The following is a 16,126-nucleotide window of genomic DNA, read 5'->3' as shown; positions in this document are numbered from 1 at the left end:
CAACTGCAAAATTCTTCTTAACAATATTTAACTTTAAGTGATCTGGAAATATATTACCAGAGATGAGAGGCCACATCAACCCACATTCATCACGTGTTATAATAATTGCTAAATTTTACCTTTTTCAAAACACATACAGCTGTTACAACATCAAGACATGTATCTCTCAAGGTGGTCCCCTGTTTAACACAATCCAAAATGTGTATTTAAAACAACAGATTTTATTATAGCCTTTAAACGTGAGAATATTGATGCTATTGTGCAGGCTGTGCATACACACTGTACATTTTAGATTAACTGTAATTATAAACAGAGAATTTAAATTGACCAAAACCAAAAGACTATCTAGAGGCCAAGCAATAGCAGCAACATGTGCAGGCCTGGAGGTGATGTATTATTTTACTGATGGGCTTTTAATTATATTCTTCATCCTGAGGCAAATCCAATTTAATAATGTCTTTAACAATATATCAGCGTCCGGGTGTGAATTTGCCTTTCAAAAACACAAATGGCCATGAAAAACCAACTACAGTAGTGAATCCACATCGTTTGAAAAGGCAGGTCATGAAACTCAAGTTAATGTTTTTTTTCTTATCATCCATTCATTGAGTCAATTTAAAAAAGGATTGCATGAATGATAAGTAGAAATTAAGCTGAAGAAATACACAAACAGCAGCTGAAGATGTGCTACAAGGTTATAGGAGTTACCATGGCAACATACCTGAAGGAAATGCCAAATGATCACAAATATGCATGGATCCCTCTTTAGTATCCCTCGGGGCCAAGGTTGACAGGATGCCGTGTTTGGCAGTGAAACTAGCATAGTATGCAAATGTACTAATGGTTCACCCATTGGGACATGTAGGTTTGACATGGGTGAACATGACCAATCTATGTTTAAATACTTATTCATATACATGACTGCTGTCATGGTGGATGCTCAGCCACTGAAAGATGCTCAAAGTGCAAAAGACAGACACACACACACACAGTACACAGGCACATAGCAAGGTCGGGTACATGGAAAAATCCATAGGTTGGTACTTCAGCGAAAGCGCTGTGTCAGGCCTTTCATGTGCTACTTCTGGAGTCAGTAAGTCTTCAACAGCACTAAGTTGTTACAAAGTGCAGCACAAATCAACTATGTCTCCTAAAAAGTATGTCTATTTTGCTTTAGCAGTTATATTTGAGGAGAATCACATTGCTGCTTGAATGATGCTCTAGGATATAGGATTTAGGGATGGGGGCCTTGTCTTAAGTAAGTAAACATACTGCAAGTCATTTTGGGGAATGTGAAACCACTGATGCTGTCGTTCTTCTAGGAGGACACTCTCCTTATTCAGACATTCAGTAAAACTGCCATCACATTTACATAAAGAGTGACACCATCAGGATCTCAGTTTTTGCAGCAGCCACAAAATCCAGTTTGTGGAAAGTAAATTTTTCACATTTGTGGCCGTAGCTTGTAATCAGAGGGAACATATTAAAATGTGATTACAAGTGAGGCTACAAAAAACAGTACACATGCTGATACAGTAGCAGTTGGTCTGCAATAAGATTATGTAAGAAATCTAAAATTGTTGAGTACATGTATCTATCCCAAGCTACTTAGCTAGATAAGAACGCTTTTATAATCATGCTCACACTTTCATTCATTCAACTACAATTTGAATATTCAAATCTGTCACTTGCTGCATTCTTGGCTGCTGCTGCCCCGAGCTGCAATATAGGTCAGTGATGCTGAGAGCCACTGGCGTTAGCCAACAGTCCATTGACTCACCAGCTTCACATCGGTCATGGGTCAGTCTATGTATCTACTCTCTCTCCTAAATGACTGCTCAGCTGTTGAATTCTTCATAAATTGGGATAGAATGTATGTAATGAAAATAGAAGCTTCAGGGTTTCATATAAATCCTAGCCTATTTGAAATGCTTTGCAAATGTTTCTCTTTTCTTAAGGCATAATTGGAGGTACCTAAAATGTTCCAGCAGGGAGTGCTTCTCGCTTGCTAGTCAGCGTTAGGATGATTTGAAAAGATTAAAACCTTCTCTGTGAGAGGCCTAATTAAAATTATTCAGAAAGATTATCATCCCATGATTGTTCACATCTTAAATTGAGGCTTTTTACACTGGCAGACACTTAGCTGACTCATAGAAAAAGTAACGATTTAGATTTGTTTATAAACTTCAACAGTAAGTGCTGGCGTCCAGGATTAGACACATTTATAAATCCATTCCATTCAAAATAAATTTGAAAAGAAAAAAAATCACTCTTGTATGTTTGTCTGCTTCAGTTATGAAGATAGACAGAGTTATTATGTTGGACTCATGTTCATTATTCATGAAAAAAGCTGTGCTGGAAATGTGTCCGCTGCTACAACATAATGACAGTTGTCCAGAGAAGTCCAAACCTGGAAACTATTTTATAAAAGGGGCTCCATTTTCTTAAGATGTGTAATCCCCATCACAGCATTGTCTCCCCATAGTAACCCAAACCCATTAGGAAAGGCAAGACTCATACAGCACAGCTGAAGCACTGCCATTGTTTTGTTGCTTGCCTGTAGTTTGTTTTCCACATTATGCTCCAATGGCTGCGCTCAGTAGATGAATAGCTATATTCACATGTATAAATAATGAACCTATTGGAGGTAAGGCAGATGTCTGAAAGAACTGACAACTAATTATCCTAAATTTTGTTCCAATAGCTCAAGCACATAGATTCACTTTTCAGTTGTTTGTTTGGGCTAAATCACTCAACCAATTATCAAATACCTATCACAATGCATTGCCACTATCAATCTCTGCCAAAGCACTCCATCCATCCATTGTCCGTTTATCCGGGGATAGGTTCCAGTAACAGTAGGCCTAGGAGGGAATTCCAGATGTGAATTTCTAGTTCTGCCAGTGGGACTCCGAGCCATTCCCAGGCCAAACAAGATTTATATTCTCTCCGGAGTGTTCTTGGTCTATCTCGGAAGGTCTTACCTGTTGGACGTGCCTGGAGAAATGTATCCGGGAGGCATCCTGATCAGATGCCCGAACCACCTAGCTGACCCCTTTTCATGTGTTTCTTCAGGCTGTCTGAGCTCCCCACCCTATCTTGAAGGCTGGACACATGCACTATCCCTGACCTCCACGTGACACTTTAGAGTTGTGTCAGACAAGACAGCCCAAATCTGGACAAATCTCATCCACCCATTTTGACTTTTTGAACTTATTGACTACCTCAGTGACCTATGCCAGGGATGTGGTTGGGTTTTCTCCTCTTCAAACTCTGCCTCGTCAACTTTCCTCCAAGTTTTCTTACCAGACAATATCCCTAGTCTGAGTCATCAGATTCCAGAACTTGAAGCCAACTAAAAGTCCTTCTTCATAGTCTCTCCAAATCCTCCAACCATCACAGCTTCAGCTGTTCTGGCCAACAGATACCCATCTGCAGTTTCCAGCTATCCCTGGGCCAGCCCGACCTGAAAGGCCTCCTTCTTCAGCTTGACAAAGTCCTTCACCACTGGTGTCCACCAGGTAGTTCTTAGGTTACTGCCACGACCGAAAGGCTTCCACAATGGAGGCCGAGCTGCTGTGGGCTCAAACAACAGTCGTATAGAGGTGACCCTCTCATTCCCAGAGGAAAACTGCTCATACAGCAGCTTACAAATCAAATCAAATCAATCAAATCAAACTTTATTTATAGAGCACTTTTCATACACCAGGTGTGCACCACAAAGTGCTTTACACAAGAAAGATAAAAACAATACAAGTATCCCCGCACCCACCTGATGCCTCTGACCCTGGGCTACTCTGGAAAAGTCCAGAGTCATGCCCCTTTCAAGAACTTTGGTTACAGAACCATTGCTGTATGTGTATGTAACTCAAATTTTATCTAATTGGTACTCTTCTCCTCCTGCATCAGCTCCCTGCCAGAGAGGTGACATTCCACATCAAAGGTTGGCCACCAGGTGCTCGACTGGCACTCAACCGGCGCTCAACCGGCACTTAAACGACGTTCGAACAGGCAAGGTGAGGCAACTCTTATCTGGACGATTCACACAGGGTCACAGAATCGCTCTTTTTCTGGCCCATCCCGTGCGCCCACTTTTCCTTGGCAGACCCTAACAGGAGCTACTGTACAACTAAGCCCCCGGGGTTACTGGCACTCAGCCCCCACACCACATTAAGATGGTGACTTGTTGGAAGAATGAGAGCGATAACATCTGCCGCTGATAAACACAGTTTCTTTTTGATGAGATACAGAGTTCCTATCTTCAAAAGAAATGGGTAGATATGCTCTAATGTTTTCAGTTTGCAGCCTGAAAATCCCTGTCAGTGCAGTTGCAACTGGACTGTCAGCCCCTGAAACTGTGAATACCACACAGTGAGTTATAACCAACCAGTTGGAAGTTTGCCACAGAAGTGTAAAGACATTTGGGCACTGACTCTGATAAGCATGAGGCTAGAAGAAAATCATTTGCACAGGTGTGGATTGGCAATGTATTATAGAAAATTAGATTTAAGTTAAAAGTACCTGGACTGGAGTTGTCTCTAACCTCTATACAGCAGGATAAGCCGGGCACATGACCAATGATGTTTACTTGTAAATACTTTCCAATTGGCCAATGCAGGACAGAGTGACATATAAAGAATGTGGAGGTATGCATGTTAGATGGGTGATATAAAACTGAACTGAATAAATGTTAATTTTGACAAGTGTTATCATTCACTCTCATTCTTGTATGGGATTTGTCTGCTATATTTTTGCGTCAGAAATTGTCTTTGCTGTTTCTCAAATGCAATTCCTAATAACACAGCATTCTCTTTGAAAAGAAAAACTTAGCATCAGTAAGTAATTGGTAATATGGGGCATTTTGAAAAAATAAAAAAAAGAAAGAAATTGAAAGAAATTATTGATAACACATAAAACCCCACCTGCATACCCCTTCAATAAAGCATGATGTTAATTGAGGAAATTATGGTCCCATTTAGAGTAAAATAGACGATAAAGCAGGGTCTGCTTCGGCATTGGTTTGGGATGTGTCCGTGTTTATGTCTTACAACACCTAAACTAAAGCCTAAAACTATTTTATTCAGCGTTCTGCTGCATTTAGCTCCACCCTCACGGGCCACTTCTGACTGCAAAATGCCAAGATGGTGACAACCAAAAGACAACATGGCGCTGGTTAAAAGGCTGAACTCAAGGCTGACATCATGGTGACTTTGCCTCCTTCATATTATAAAATGTATGGTTTTTATAGCAATCAATGGTCAGAAACACCCCAAAAACAGCAAAATAAGACAACTAGGCATGGGCAGGGTCTCTATACAGACACCACCACACACTCCTAGAGTCTTCAATTATTTTATTCACGAAAACTCCTACTCCGTCTGCCTTTAAACCTGCATCAAGTGATTTTCTTTGCCACTCGGGGCAACATCAAGCTGCAAACACAACCCTGCATATGATCACCTTATAAAGTTGAAATGGAAAAATAGGTTGTGCTTATTTATGCAAGGAGCAGACATATCCAGCTCTTTAGCTACTAAATGCTTTACTATGCTTACCAGTTAGTCGTGCCAGGCACAGGAAGTATAAAGTGTGTAGTGGGCTTATCATTTTGACCGCAGAAAGCCCGCTGCATCGTTGAGGATGCATCAGTGAGCAGAACACTGAATGACAACAGTAAAGCTGCGGGTCCTAAAACCAAAACAGTGAGCCCCGTAGAGCTGAGGGGAACTGCAGAGATGGGTGGTAAGTCCCCGGAGGTTCATCACTACGAGCGACCCCTTTCCCATTATACACACTCAATTGATCCATTGGTAATAGAGAACAATTGATTCAAGTAGCTTTTGCAATATTTTCCTCATGCTTTAGTTGCCACAAATTGATATTGTAGAATGTAACACTGAAACATTCTCAACATACAGTATGATATATCATCGTGATACGCTGATACACAATCCACACAGCATTACATTTTCCCAAAAATGTATACAAAGGATACCCACAGAATGACCAAACACATGGTAGATGGAAAAGAAAATCTCCACAACAGATTTACCAATCGCCAAATCTTGGTCACAGCTGCGTTTCATCTCCATCCAGACTGTGGCTCTATGATACTTTCTGACTGAAAATAACGTATTTTGTTTAGGATACCTCAGACACAGACCGGAGCAGATCAAGTTACATTGCTGGAGGGAATACAGCAGGCAACAGTGAAGCAAATGAAGTTAAAAGATTCTATAATCGCCGGCCGGTGCAGACCTCCATTGTTCAGTGATGTGAAAGTCCACAGCAAATCAAAACATCTCTCTCTGCCTCTCTCACAGTAGCACTGGGTAGAAACGGATGTGCAAAACTGCCAGCCAGCCAGCAAAGACCAAGACGACGTCAAGCAAGACAAATGACTGTAGTTATTACTGTGTTGTCAGAGTGAGCATATTTTTAAGGAGTAATAACTGAGCTCTCTGGCAGTGCTTAATGACACAGGGGTTAGGGTTACAGAGCCTCAATTTAGCATCACGTTTCTATCCAGCATCTTTTCCCTGGCAACCACCAAACGTTAGGTCAAGATGAACAGTTTGCAGAGGACTGTGTGTGTTAACCAAATATGCAAGGTGTGCCCTCGCATATTTATATTTAATAAACTTAATTACAAACATTCAGCAGCCGCCCCTGATCTCTTTTTCATGACCAATGCTAACCTCAAAACGCAATATAATGTTCCAAAAATTATAATTCCGGTGCAAAACTCTCTAACTGCAGCTCCTGCAAATGGACTTAATAATTCATGGATTTTATGTAACATCATATTGAGGTTCATCAGCAGTCAGAGGAAGGCTAACCACAACAGGATTTGCTTTCCGGAACTAAAAGTGCATATATTGTCTGATACATAATTGTTTTCTGTTTGCTGGTTAAGTTTTTATGTGCATTTTATTCCTTGATTGTATCATAAAATGGTGCTTGTGTTCACTCACAACATGCAGACTGTGGACCCCCACTGTGAAGGAAGAGAAAGCGGCAGATACAGAAGGCCACTGCATAAAGATGACAAACTGTGTGCGTTGAATGCCTAAGTACGTAACAATAAAATTGTCACCAACGTCATGCTTTCTTGAGCCTGCCTTCAGCTCCCCGAGGCTTCACACAGAGTCCAAAATGTGTGGCTCCAGTGACTGACAAAGATGGCAAAGAGCAGGAGAGGCAACAATGAATTTCCACAACTATGGTCGCGGTCTCAGACAATGAGTCAATGTTTTTATGCAGTTTATGTACCGTGAGTGGGGCTGAGAGGGCGTCACTCTACACAAATGTTCAGATGAAGGTCTTTTTCTGAAAAGGCAATTCTAAAAAATGACAAGAAAAAGCTACGACAAAATTTCCTTCTGGAATTTTTAATCAAGACTTAACATGGTTTGAATTTCCTGGTGTGCAAGGACGTAATTAATCACTTGTGATCAGCTACCAACCCTTTAATTATGAGCTCACGGGGTGAGAATTCTGTTTGAACGTCATACTGTAGTATGTATCATACTATGTACAAGCATGGTTTGGCTCTATGTGGTCTTGCGGGGCTGATAGCAGCAGCAGGTCAGACAGCCCCTAGTGGAGGTCAAATGATTCACCCTGCTCTTCAAAATATCCTAAGCTCACCAGCATTTCTGTGAGATTTCGCCACATGTCATTATGTGACCCCGTTGTTTGTTTCCGATAAAAACAGATTTTTTTTTCAAGCCTCTTGGGATGCAGCCTTCTGGCCACTACAGCTGCAGCCAGCCCCCACATAAAAACAAAGCCATGCCAATACAAGAATACAAAGACAGTGACAGAGAGAGCTGGTAGGTTCTGCCAACACACGACTAGTCCTGTTCTCTGTCCACCACAGAGAGTTTGTAAATAATATCCATACCTGGGAGGCAATACATAGAGGAGCTCTTTGTGCAAAGGGTGAATGCATAAATTATGTTATGTTCCTTCTAATTATGTTCATTACCTCACCTTTTAAGAATCACAGCCACATGCTTTGCAGACAATCATCAGTAAGTCGTGATGAAAAGGTCTGTGAAAGGACCGCTGCAGCTGAATTCTCCTTTTTCCAGTCATTGAAAGCATCATCAACATTGGGTCAACTAAAAGCCATGACATAAATATAGCTTTAAGCTACAGCAGGCATTTTCATTTTGGCATTGTGACGTGGAATGCCTTCCCTCTGAAAATGAGTACATGTTGCCAGGGTTTTTGCCATTGAAAAGGCCACCAGATTGAATGAGGCATACTGAAATAGGCAGCCTTTCTCCCGCTATTTCCGCTGCCAATTCAATTTTCCGCGCTGCGTTTGGAAATGAAGGCAAGACAACACAGAGTGTGTATTGACATGCTGTCAAAAATAATGTCCATTTCAAACATAACGTTCAACTTACAGTTCACATTCTGAATGCAGGATTATTCACAATCAGGTGCCAAGCCCTTCGAAGGCTCAGCTAGTGTTGTGTGTAAGTTGTGTTGCTCATCTTGACCTATGCGTGTCTTTGTAAATAACACTGACGCCTTGTGCTCGAAACATGGCAATCATACTGTATATGAATGAAGTGCATTTCCTTCCGTGCATATTTGTTAATAATACATGAACGTAGCGAAACAATGGCAAACCAAACAAAAAAACTGCAGTGGCAGTCGTGGAAGTGCAGATAAATGCTTCCGGACCAATTTCAAACAGAGGCCGTTTCTCTAATTTCATAGACTTGGGATCAGTATCATACACAGTTATCTTGCCTTTAGTCACAGAATGACACCTGGTGTAAAAGAGCATGAGCTCCCCTCGCAGTTAGTCAGTGGAACAGCAATCAAAGCAACTTGAGGGAACACGGAACGGCAACTTTGCCTCACCGGTGACAACCGCACGCGCGCACGCACGCACACATGGAAATAAAACAAGCATGTGCGGTGCGCGTGCGTGCTTTCTCGCACGCGCGCCCGGAGCCGCGTCCAACACGGCGGCACGTCCACAGAAACACTGAACCAGCTGACTATCTGCTTTCACAGAAATTCATTACAGCCGGCAATTCATCCATAACACAGAATCTAGAGAAATAATAAGAACAGGAAGCGTGACCGCAACTCCTCACATATCCGATACCCAAGCTCGGGATGACACTCACTTTTAGTGACTGGATCATGCAGCTTCCTGGACGAATTGATCAACACGGATGTAAAAAAAAATATAATAATAATACACGACCGGACTGCAAATGGATTTAGCTTGAATTCAAATATTGACGCCGACTGCACAGCGATCCGAAGGCCTGCGTTCACTCTGAACGTTGCCCCTGTAGCCTAATGCCATTTATTGAATTGGCAGTTCCGTGTTGTTATGCGAACACCAAATCCCGAGATTATTGTTTCATGCTCCTCTTGTTTTTTTTTTATTTTTTTATACGCACTTCTGCAGCATCACCGCGGGAATATATGCTGCCTCACAAACGTGCAGGGGGAGAGAGAAACGCAGCCGAGTGCACCTAATCGAGAGAATAACTCATTTGCATCATTTTTGGAGATGATGCCGTTTATGAGATTATGAGAGTCGTGGTATTATGTTTTAATAGCCTCGGAAAAGCTCCGTCGACATGCAGCCCGGGCGAAGCTTGAGAGCACTTGCACAGCGATTATTTAAAAAAAAAAAAAAAGAAAAAAAAAGGTGGCTTCACAGTGAGAAGAACAAAATTGCCTCCATCCTGAAAAGGACAACACCGGCCACATCAGTAACATGCTGACCACGCAACATCGCCATAATTGTGGCACAATATAGCCCTGCCTACCCGATCACTACCTCGTGGTCAGTGCTGAACAGAGGGTAAAAAATATAGAATATATAAATATATATAAAAAAGATACCCTCGTATTACGTTAGATGTCCAAGACGGGATAACCGCACTTACCTAAAACTGACTCTCCCCTCTTAGCGGTATTTGCGGTCCAAGATTTGTTAGTTCTCTAGCCAACAACTTCTGCTGGAGCATATGTATCCAGTGCTCATGCTGGTGGCTCAGTCGGTGATGTTGGATTGCGGATGATTTGGCAATCCTTTTCATGCTCAAGGGAAAAAAATCCTTCGTTTCGGCGTGTTCTCAGGCATTGGCGCGCAGAGGAATAAAGTAATGAAGTCCGTCAGGAGGGAAAAGAGAAAGGGAGCTCTGGATGTGAGATTTATGCCGACGTGTTTGAAACTATTCTGCTCTCAGGTTTTTTTTTTTCTCCTTCTCCCCCCTCACCGTAGGAGCCGTTTTACGGGTGGAGAGGTGTGGGATGGATATCTAGGAAGGAAGGCTGGGATGCACAGACTGAGGGCGAGAAAGGGGAGGTACAAAGAATACAGTCTCGTATTGTAGAGGACGGTCATGGCAGACAGTAAGGGGTGGGTCTGGACTGGATGAGGCGGAAGGCGATGGGGACTGAGGGGTGGCGAGGAGAAGGATCCGTGTCGTGACTTTTCTTTCATGAGTAAACGTTTACGCCAAGGCTGGAGGTGGACCACCACATATAGCTTGATTGTGACGGGAAACGTTAGGGAAATCTAATAATATAGCGCAAATATGCTTTATGAGGTATGGGGGATTTTGAAACTGCAACAAAGTGAAGGAGGTGAGTGGCAGAGAAGGTGCCACACTATGCCACGTGTAAGCTGTGCGCTTTGCATTAAATACAACGTGACTGTATCACTGTGTTCATGTCAACTCGGGAGGATTCGTAGTGAAACTCTTCTAAAAACCCTAAAAATGAACACCGCTGGTTGCTGAAACTTAATCTAAAGGATAACTTTCTGCTCGTGTGCATGGTGCTGAAACAACTAGAGCGTAAACAGGATTTGGACTAATATATGGTGCAAACATACTTTTAAGGAATCATCAAAATCTGTCTTTGACATTAATTACAAAAATATATATGAACTTGCATCTCCCTTAATCAGGACGCCTCAGAATTGTGGTCTTGCTTTTGTGTCATTAGTCTTATAAAAGACGTGCATACACGATTAATGAATTATACTTGTTCCACAAAACACCTGACATAATTGAAGCAATGTATGAATCATACATTCATTATTCATTTCTTGCTTAATTATAGGCATGTATCTTGTTAGTATAGTGCATTCATTACAAACCGGTCACTTTATTTAGGATGTCAATATTGGAAAGAGGCAATATTAAAAGATCTCATTACAGTTGTAAATAATTCAAATCCATATAAAGCTAAACTAGATCCATAAGTAAAATGTCAGTAATTTCAGTTCTTGTGGGAGTAAAATTACTATCTTCATTCTACAATGAAGTCTAGTTTTTTCACTCCGTTTGTAAAAAAAAATAAAAACGGACAATGCTGCGTATAATTGCTAGAATTAACAGTCTGCTTTCAATTTGTAGGCCACCTAAATTATTATGCGGATTTCTTTGTTTTTTGGAGAGGGGTTGTCTTTTTGTTGTTATTTGGGTAAAACCCTTAATAATGCATTAATATTACAACAACTATTAACACTGCTACTACTACTACTACTACTAGAACTACTACATATACTAATAGTCATAATAATAATAATAATAATAGTGACAGCACCCTACAGTTTTATCATTTTAAATCTTCATATAAGCTCAAAGCCCAAACATGTAGAAACGATAACTTGTGCATTCATTTTGACATCACTACATCTATTGCAGTCGGACAGCTTTGCAACTCCACTAGCTATCCAATGGTCCACTTGTAGTCAAGTGTCTGAAGCATCCACCAATGGGCAAAAACCTGGCGGGACCAGCATTGCATTGAACCCAATGAGGCTAAATGGATAAATGGGGCCATTACAGAGTCATTAGCCTGGAAGTGGTGGTGACACGTGACAAGTTGCCTTTGCAATTGTAGACATAAAATACTTCAGGGATCGTTGAAGTCGTTACATTCTATAATTCTATTGGTCGCAGCTTTTAATTGGAAACTTCCATTCAACTTCGTTCATCAGGATATTCTGAGACTTTTTCACACATCTTATTGTCGCTTAATTGCCCCTTAAAACAAAGTAATTGTCAGCCTTTCCATGATATATAAGCAATGATATAAGGACAGACTGGATATCCAGAGAGACTGAAATTGTAAACCTGCAAACAGAGAAGGTTACCCAGAAGAAAGCAAACAGAAAGGAAAGGAAAAATGGCAAGAAAGGATTATTATCTATTATTTGAAAATGTAAGAAGATGAAATCCAAACACAAAAAAATCAAACCAAATATCCTGTACAAGGCCAATAATATACTTCTGAACAGCTAACAGATTATGGGCTCAATATCTTTCTTTTGATTGATTGTGGTCATCAATTGTTGGTGATGACCAGGCAACAACCCCCGGGACTGAAAAGTAAAGCCAATTAAAAATGCCTTATACTTGTTCTTTCTACTGGCCAGCAGTGGGCGACTACTCTGGTGGCAAAAAGAAGTCTGATTGTATAGAAGTGAGAAAATTACCCTCCTTCTTCCTTGAAATAATATCTCAGTAAACATTGTGAACATGAGTTTATGGTCTCAACCTTCTCAGACTCTCAGAGTTAAATAGATGATAAAGCAGGGGGTGCTTTGGGGCGTTACCTTCTTGTGATTGACAGGTCACTACCACGGCGTTGTCCAGCCTGGGTGTTGTCCGTGTTTTCAGGTGCGAACTTTAAGCCTTTCAGTATGTTATCAGTTAATGAAAGTCAATTGTAACATTTTAAAGGCCTAAAAATGTCTTATTCGACATTCAGTTGAACTTATCTCCACCCACTTGTGTTCCTTCTGATGCATAAAAGAAGATGATGATGGCCAAAAACCAAGATGGCGAGAGGGCCAAATGTCACTCGAGGTTTCAAAACGGCAGTTACGAACCAATGTGTGACATTACCTTGACTATATTAACTTCTAATAAAGAGCCTATGGTGATGACAGGGACCCGGTGAGCAGACAGACTTATTGGGCATTTGGCATAGAGGGTGTAGGAGATAAAATAAGGTGCTCTCTTGTACAGATTCTGCATTCCTCCCCTTCAGACAAATAAATTCATGGAATGTGCGCCCTGGGCAGAGCAGACAGAATGGCAGTTTTACAGATGTATGAAGGTTTGATCAATGAGTTAGAATGAAGAATACATTCAAACTCTTGAAGTCCAACTTAAAGTAGAATGTTATTTTCTGCTACAGCATGAATATTTCCTCTTTAAATGAGATGCTCCGTTAGAAGTGGGGTCTAACTATTTTGGAATAGTGTGTCTTCCAAGATAGACTAAAAGCTCGTCAGCTGTAGCATATTGATCAGCTTAAAACCAAATGTCACCATTGGTCAGTTTAGGTGATAAATGACGTGCTCTTTATTTTTCAGTTAGTCTGCTTTCTTTTTCTTCTTTTCAATAATAAAACTATATTGCAGGGTTTTCTTTTTCTTTCCTTTAAAAAGATATAAATCAGTTTTTTATTTCAGTTTCATTTTGACAACCAGACTTGTTTGTGGAATCCAAATATGATGCAAACACACAGAAGTTGTTATTTGCAATCAAGTGCAAGGACACAAGGAAGAGAACAGAAACAAAGTACTACTTTTTGCCAAGAGGACTGGAGTTAATCCCAAAAGAGGTAGAATACTTTGGCAAGAAATAAGATAAAACTCTTCAAGTGTGACATGGTGCAATATATTTGAAAAGGAATACTGAGGTTTCTCATCTGGACTACAAAGTGGGCTGTATTTGGAGTCATCCTTGCTGAAATAACAGCTCTTTACGTATACGTTTAGTCATATGTACTAAATTATTTTTATGACTTTTTTTTCCTATACTAACACCATATTAGCCACAATGCCCACTGCGTAAAGCATACTAAGAACCTAATACATCCAACTTCCCTAATGACTTCTTGTAAGGGGAATTAAGGAGCAATATGCTAGCATGCATGCCATTCAGCATCTCATTATTGGTGAGCATGTGTTCCTTAATGTCAAATTTGACCAAAGTTTGTAACTCACAGCCTTCTGGGAATACCACTGTCAAGTAAGAATATACTTTTATACTGTGCAGATTTGACTCCATTATCCACATAACTCCAATAATTGCGCCATATTCAGCACCGGCCCAGACACAAAACCCTATAAGAGCTAAATTTATCTGGACCATAATGATCTCACATATACCTCCTTGTTGGAGCTACGGGTAGAATATCCCTCCGAGCTGCCCGGAAGACTGTTAGCGTTTGCTAGATTGACAACCTACTAATGGCTGATCTCCAAGGCTGAGGCCACAGAGATGTTGCTACCCGGTCTTAGTACATGCTGTACATGCGGAAGCCTGTCACACTGCACCCAGACCTCCCCCTTCCAGGGCTATGAAGGAGAAGACAGATGTCCAAATAGCCAGCAGATCCATCAGTCATGAAGATGTTTTTTTTTTTTTTCCTCTAGCAGGGCGAGGTAAGGAGGGTCAAATGGGAGACATACAGACACATGAAGATGACACCATTCTAGCCATTCTGCTACTCTAATGAAAACAATCTCATCTTCATGAAGTTCCTGGGTAATAAGACAGCCAACCCACCAGAGCCAAACATAGAAAAATAACTTTTAAAAGTATTACCGTACTATCGAGGCCATCTCAGGACTCCTATTTCAAGCTTCTCCTGAATATTAGTAAAAAAGAAACAGTAGATGTTACATTTCTTTTGGTTTTTATCAGCCATTAAAATAAACAGGGCTCCTCTTGGCTGTGATGTCATCAGTCAGTTAATTAACTGTGAAAACATTTCAAAATGAACTGGTGACACGTTTCAGTGTACTTGCTGATTAAATTCATGCAATTGGTGTAAAAGAGGGAAAAGAAAAAGGAAATGGCTAAAGTCCTACAAATAAAATGACATATTATGCTAATACTTGTCGTTGCTCTTCAGAAAGCCACACGAGTGTTTGCTGAACTGACGGCCATCGGTCAGACTTTTTCATTTGTCTGTGCAGTTACAAATGACTGTTGAAAAACAAACTTGTTTTATGAAGTGAAAATGTCAAGGTTTGGTTACGACGAGCACACATACGTCTAGGTTTAGGGAAACGCTATATTGCAAATCACATTCTTTTTTCTGTTTTTACGTACTGAAGCTGCCATTACAAATTCCAGGTTGCAGTGTGCATACAATTGGGACATACTACTTTTTAGGGGCGGCTGTTCTCCAATCTGTGGCTCAAATCTGCAGGCCGAAGTGTCCTTGGGCCAGACACTGAAGCTCAAATTGCTCCCTAAGGCTGTGCCATCGGCGAATGTGTGTGAATGAGTTGGATTCTGATGTGCAGGCGGCCTCTCTGCCATCAGGATATGAATGTGTGTGAATAGGTAAATAGACTGAATAGTGTGAAGCCTTGAGTAGTCGAAAAGACTAGAAAAGCACTGTAGAAATGCAGGTCTATTTACCATAACATCACTCCTTGAACTTTGATCCGTTTTCTTATATACCTGTTGCTTTCTGTTCACACTGTGAATTTTTAAGCTTCTAATATGGCGTCATCAGTCCGTCATCTGGTCGTGCTGGCGGGGTGGCTCAGTCCATCTTTTCTTATAAGGTTAGATCAAGATTCCACTATTGTGAGTCAAAATAGAACATGCTGGCTTTTTGACATACTTCGTTGTCATGGTGACAATAATAAACGCATCGCTATGGTTTGGGACTATTGAGGTGAATCTTACAAAAACAATTCTGACTGTGTTAGGAACAGGAAGTGAACAGCTGTTGAATGCTACCATTTTGTTGACTCATTTATTGAGCTCGACCTCTTCTCTACACAGACTGTCAGTCTTCAATAAGGTCACTGACTCCCTCGTTTGCCCCAGTCAGAATTAAAGGGTGGACGCTGCCGATTTCCTTGGGAGGACAGTGTCTACAAAAAAAAAAAAAGAAGAAGAAGAGGAGAGGGAATGACAGTGATGCTTTTCTCACAGAGACACGGAGAAACTTCCAGTCCATCTGAGAAAACATATTGTAAATTGGTTTTAACACAATGTAAAGTACATCCAGGAATATCTTAATTATGCGTTTTGTTGTACAGCCAGCAGTAGCCAGACAATACGTGTAATATAAACACATACTGGAGTAA

At 40.9% G+C, this 16,126-nt stretch overlaps 2 protein-coding genes across 2 annotated transcripts in view; both read right to left on the bottom strand.

Moving 5' to 3' along the window:
* The window catches only part of brinp1 (bone morphogenetic protein/retinoic acid inducible neural-specific 1), a 105,488-nt gene extending 95,240 nt beyond the window's left edge, over positions 1–10,248 (bottom strand). The window contains exon 1 of the mRNA XM_084034746.1: positions 9,933–10,248. The gene's annotated coding sequence lies outside the window, so the exon portion shown is untranslated. The remainder of the gene's footprint in view (positions 1–9,932) is intronic.
* Positions 1–16,126, bottom strand: part of eng (endoglin) — a 150,793-nt gene that overhangs the window by 38,713 nt on the left and 95,954 nt on the right. The window lies entirely within an intron of this gene.

This window comes from Eutrigla gurnardus (genome assembly GCF_963514095.1).
Source record: "Eutrigla gurnardus genome assembly, chromosome: 19".
Lineage (NCBI taxonomy): Eukaryota > Metazoa > Chordata > Actinopteri > Perciformes > Triglidae > Eutrigla > Eutrigla gurnardus.
Note: the sequence above shows the minus strand (reverse complement) of the source record. Positions and strands in the feature narration are given on the sequence as shown.